This window comes from Bidens hawaiensis, unplaced genomic scaffold, assembly GCF_021521415.1.
Source record: "Bidens hawaiensis isolate Kalapana, Puna unplaced genomic scaffold, B.hawaiensis_p1.1 tig00008080_1, whole genome shotgun sequence".
Lineage (NCBI taxonomy): Eukaryota > Viridiplantae > Streptophyta > Magnoliopsida > Asterales > Asteraceae > Bidens > Bidens hawaiensis.
In genome coordinates, this window is record NW_027491571.1 from 93,146 (window position 1) to 98,740 (window position 5,595).

General features: G+C 36.2%; 1 pseudogene across 1 annotated transcript; it reads left to right on the forward strand.

The window, feature by feature from the left end:
* The first annotated feature begins 938 nt into the window (after positions 1-938).
* LOC143636885 (putative protein phosphatase 2C 24) lies at positions 939-2,508 on the forward strand (annotated as a pseudogene). Its single transcript, XR_013154332.1, has 4 exons — positions 939-1,362; positions 1,456-1,752; positions 1,964-2,069; positions 2,158-2,508. The product of XR_013154332.1 is annotated as a putative protein phosphatase 2C 24 (transcript).
* Positions 2,509-5,595: the final 3,087 nt, after the last annotated feature.

Here is a 5,595-nt window from a genome sequence, read left to right on the forward strand (position 1 = left end):
GGCTAAAAGTAGCCCGAGCCGACCACTAGTCCGGACGGATGGAGCCCCTAGCGGTCCACTTATTGAGGGATTCACCGGATAAAACCCGACCCTCACGCCCGCCAAATGGCACGACAGCGAGGAGCCGGTAAAACCGGGTGAGATCAGGACTTGAACCCTGGCAAGCCAGGGTCATCCCTCATATCTCCCATATAAATTGATGATAGTAAGATTAATTAAACCCTCTACCTCACACTTGTAAAGGGAGTGTTCTATCATTGAGTCACATCCAATTTATAAACTTCCTTAAAAAATACTCTATTTTCTTCTGCAACTTAAATGTCCACAACTCCATTAAAAATATTAAAATAATATATGTGAAAGCAAGTCCGTTGCAGGCAGTACCGGCTCAACGTCCTCGAAGGCCTAAAACTAACAAAAACGTCGAGGCCTTTTTATTTTCTTTTCTTTATGCATATAGCGCTAGAGAGTATACGGGAATTATAGAATATGAATGATATGCCGTGATAATGGATATTAAGCAATAATTCTTAGCTTGTGGATTATCATTGAGTTACTAATTTTAAAAGAATTTTACTTTCAAAATCTCATAATACATAGCTCTTATTTAAGATGGAGGCCCTGTAAATTTAGAGGTCTAAAACTATTGCCTTATTTAGCTACCCACGAGACGGCCCTGGCTGCAGGCCTGGGATTAGAGTTTTGGGTGGTGGACTAATTGTTCGGACAAGAGCTAAAATGCTTACGTTTGAAATGGTATAGGTTTGTGGCATCCAGACACACGAATTAGCTACAAAAACTAATTGTTTGTTTGTATTTATTAAAAGGAAATAAATTCTAGAATTAATAATTATATTTCTTCTTGTAGTTGTCTCCTGTGGCGTCCCTTTTTAAATAAACCGTACGTACCGCCTCCATTTACAATTCATTTGTTTCTTCACGACACGGGAATTAACTTGCTTTGTAAAAACAAATTTGATCAACTCTTTGCAATGGCCGAAATATACCATGGAAATCGAAGACTTAAACTTGTATCCGGAGCACGTACGGATGGTAACGATAACACTTTAAAAAAACCCAGACTCACAATCTCTCTGGCGTCCTTCTCGTAGACTTGACGCCGCCAGCAGCAGCAATTCAGCATTTAAATCGGACGATGATGATGTTGTCACCAAGGCTAACGAATTCGCAAGCTCGTCTGAATCAAATCCTAAATTCGGCGTTGCGTCGGTTTGTGGACGACGGAGGGAGATGGAAGACACTGTCTCAGTTCATCCATCGTTTGTTCGGATAGACGAAGATGATCAATTAAGATCTAATACGCATTATTTTGGCGTATTTGACGGCCATGGGTGTTCTAACGTATGTATTACATCACGTTACATTACATAACGAATGAAATTGAAGAATTATTTAAATTTAGATCGACGTTTCAATTTGATTTGTTATTTTTAGGTTGCAATGATGTGTAAGAAACGGTTGCATCAATTGGTGAAAGAAGAACTGAAGAAGAACGAGTGGAAGAACACGATGGAGCGAAGCTTTCAGCGAATGGATGAGGAAGTAATACTTTGGGACCAGCAAGCGGGGTGTTGTCGATGCGAACTTCATGGACCTGAGTCGTATGGCGTTGGGTCTACGGCGGTGGTTGCTGTCGTGACTCCTGATAAGGTTGTAATAGCAAATTGCGGTGACTCTCGAGCTGTACTTCGTAGAAATGGGAAAGCTGTGCCTCTATCAAACGATCACAAGGTTAGTCGTAATTAATTCCGATTGTGTGTTTAAAAACGGCTAACTCATCCGTCCTCTTCTAAGCCTCCTTTTAAATCTACATGTTTATCCGAGTTGAGACTGAAACCGCTAATTAGTTAGGAAGGAGCACATTTTCACACACCTTGATACCCCTATGCTACAAGCCTTTTGGTTATTGTCTATTAACCAATCGACTTTCGTAATTTTGTAGCCTGATCGCCCGGATGAACTCAACCGAATCCAAGACGCTGGAGGAAGAGTTTTGTATTGGGATGGGGCAAGAGTTTGTGGTGTTCTTGCCATGTCTAGAGCTATTGGTATTTACAGTCTTTAAGAATTATATATTTATATATGTTCGAAAACTCATTAGTTCAAAGCTTATAATTTATAATATATTCTTCCCAGGAGATAATTATTTGAAACCTTTTGTGACTTGTGAGCCAGAGGTGACGATAACAGAACGGACGGTTGAGGACGAATGTCTAATACTTGCAAGTGACGGGTTATGGGACGTGGTGTCCAATGACACGGCGTGTGGACTGGCAAGGACGTGTCTGAAAGGAAATAGACCATCGGCGAAGATGAAGAGTCCACCGGTTAATGATGTGGCTGAGTACAAAAATTGTGACCCGACATGTTCTAATGCATCGTTGTTATTAACTAAGTTGGCTTTGGCACGACGGAGTGCAGACAATGTTAGCGTAGTTGTTATAGATCTAAGGAAAGTTTGTCAAATGTTATAAGGGACAAATAGTTTTTTTCTATTTCACCTCGAAAGAAGATTAGGATTTCCAAATATTCGTCAACTTTTCTTTATTCTTTGAAAGTGATAACTTAGTAATGTAAATAAACGACGTCTATTATTACTATAATATAATTAAGAACTTTGGTATCGCAAGTGGTCTATTGGGCCATTTGATAGCACCGTATTAATCGATTAGTTTTGTTTTTTAGTTTAGTTACCAATAAACGTAATGGAAACTGATTAAATGTCAATTTTTTTAGTTTCGATATCATAACAAACTTGAAAGAAACCGACCAAGTTCACGCAGACTCGCGACCTTATTTAAAACCTTTGACCAACAACGTTCGGGTTTACCAATGTGCAGGTTTACCCCCCCCCCCCCTCTTCCAAATTGGTTGTTGGTCCACCTCAATTTTTGTATTTTTTTCATTTTTTAGTTCCGGTACCGTAACGTATATAATCAAAACCGACCGAATTTGTGTTAAGTTACTGCCTCAATGCTCGGGACCACAACGCTTTGGTTTTATCACCTAGGTGGGTTTGCCAACCAAATAAACATCGTTTTTAAATATTTTGTTTTTTCTTATATGTTAATGTTTTTATAAGTTAATTTGACGAATTAATTTTTTGGGTTTTAACGCTCAAATTTTAACAATGGTGTCTATATAGTAACGAACATAGCCGATACTGGCTGAATTGGCCGACTCATTGTCGTAACGCTCGGGTTTTACCAACGTCCGTCTTTCAACGATTAGGTTTTGCCAGCTACCCTGGTGCAACACGTCGGATAGAAAAACTAGTTGACTTATAAGTGTGAATGGACATCCCACTTTACATATGCCAAAGAATATATTAATGGAAACTCCCCAATCTAGTCTATTTTAATCAAGAATTTTTAGAAATTGCTCGAGGCCAACCAAAATCCCCAAACTAGTCTAAAAATCCCATCGGATCTGAGGAAACCGTCCTTGATCTAATGGATTAATGACCCTATTAGGACGCGTCATGCAACATACTATCCCGTTGGATCCGACGGTTTACCGTTTTGTCCGACTGATTAATGAAACAAACCGACGTAGTAATAAACAGTCGGATCTGACGGTTCAGTTCATGCTTCTGTCGGATCTGACTGTTTAATTTGTCTGACGAACCCTAGATTTTTCAATTCGGGGGTTTTTGATTTTGAGTTTTAGAGTGAAACTGAACACTATAACAGGAGATAACCTATATTAACTCTGAAGTTGATATGTCAGGAGATAATCTTGATTATACAATAAACGAACGATCGTTCGAAGAAATTAATAGTAATACCCAGACCAAACTAACGCCATAACATTTTTCATGTATTCCTCCATGATGATCATTAAGTTGTGTCGAACATGGTGAAAGACCAAAGTTTCCCCCAGTAATGATATTAGTTGGCAGTTATGTGATGATACTATGGATATGTTATAAAAGCTAGAAAGACCGGTTATTGAAGAGAGAAAATATTAATGCTCATCCTCATCAAAGGAAGAAGGTTAGATTTTCCAACTCTACTCTTGCACGCTCACTATAGACGAATACGTATTCTAATGTCAGAGCTTGGTTAGAGGGAGAAATAATAATGGTGTTCTTTTTTCTTTTCTCCAAAATATACCATTTTTCGCGCGTTCGTTTTGCGGAATGGAATGAAATTGGAATTTGCATAGGATTGGAATTTGAAGAAATTGGATTTGGAATCTGAACATTCCAATAGGAATTTGAATTGAGGGGAATTGAAATCCAAATACATTTCTAATGCGTTTGTTTGACAAATGAATATGAATCAATGAGTTTTTTTTTTTTTTTTTTTTTTTTTTTTTTTTTTTTTTAACAATGATAACAGCGAAAATATTTTAGTTTTTTTAGATGTTTTGTTTTTTATTTATATTTTGCGTTATGATTTTTTTATTATTTTTTTTTGAATTTTTTTAATGAGTTTTCTATTAAGATTAAAAATCCCTCAAAAAAATATTCAAAAACAATAATAAAAAATTCATAACTCAAAATACAAATTAAAAACAAGAAATCAAAAAAACTAAAATGTTTTATTCGTTGTCCTCGTTAAAAAAAAACTCGAGATAAGATTCCAATGAATTTCCTTAAATTTCTCGACATTTTGGAAGGATTTGAAATCCCTCTATTTAAAGGAATTTGGAGGAATTGAATTCCAATTCCAATTTTTTGAACCTAACACACCAAAATGGAATTAAGATTCCAATTCCAACGAAACGAACACGCCATTTATGGGATTTTAAATCCAATTTCTTTGAATTCCCACGAATTCTGTGAAACAAACACACCATAAGTGATTTATTCGATACTTATAATTCAACAATTTGAAACCTTAGTGTAAATGTGTAATGATTTTTTGCATCAAACATGAAAATACACACATAGCGTGTAACTTTTTTTTTACAAACCAAGATAAATATTAAAATAAATTGAACTCCATCAAATATAAACCTTTTAGTCTATATTGTCGGTTCCAAGCCCGGATAAAGAAGGATAATTTATATGAAAAGTTCTTAAAAGGCCCTTAATTTGATAGTTGCTTGAGACATTCGAAAACATTGGACCGCCACTAACAGAAGCATACTACAATATTAACAAGGTGACGAACCACATTCGTACTATACCTCAGGTTGAACCACATCGATAATACAAGTTATGTTAGTGAGGTTAACCGTGTCTACAACCATGTTGTGTGCTAAATATGTTGACAAGATTTGAGAATTTCAAGAGAAATGGTCAATCATGTCTCAATCGATGGGTCGACCACACTTGTTTTATTTTGTTACAATTTCATTAAAAGGTTATCCAACATTCGTAAGGCCATGTGGCCAATTACTTGTTGATTACTTTAGTGTTATTAGATTAACTTTTTGATTGAAGAAATAACGTTAGAGATTAAACGAGCTAGGTGAAGCAGGAGTGTAGACTCGTTTAAGAATAATATTATTTGGGATTTGTTATTCGCTTTTATACTAGGATTTAAGTAATTATCTACTTGGTCTTAAGTATTATATTAAATGGGCTTTTAACAAATTTATTTGGGCTCATAAGGGAATTGGATT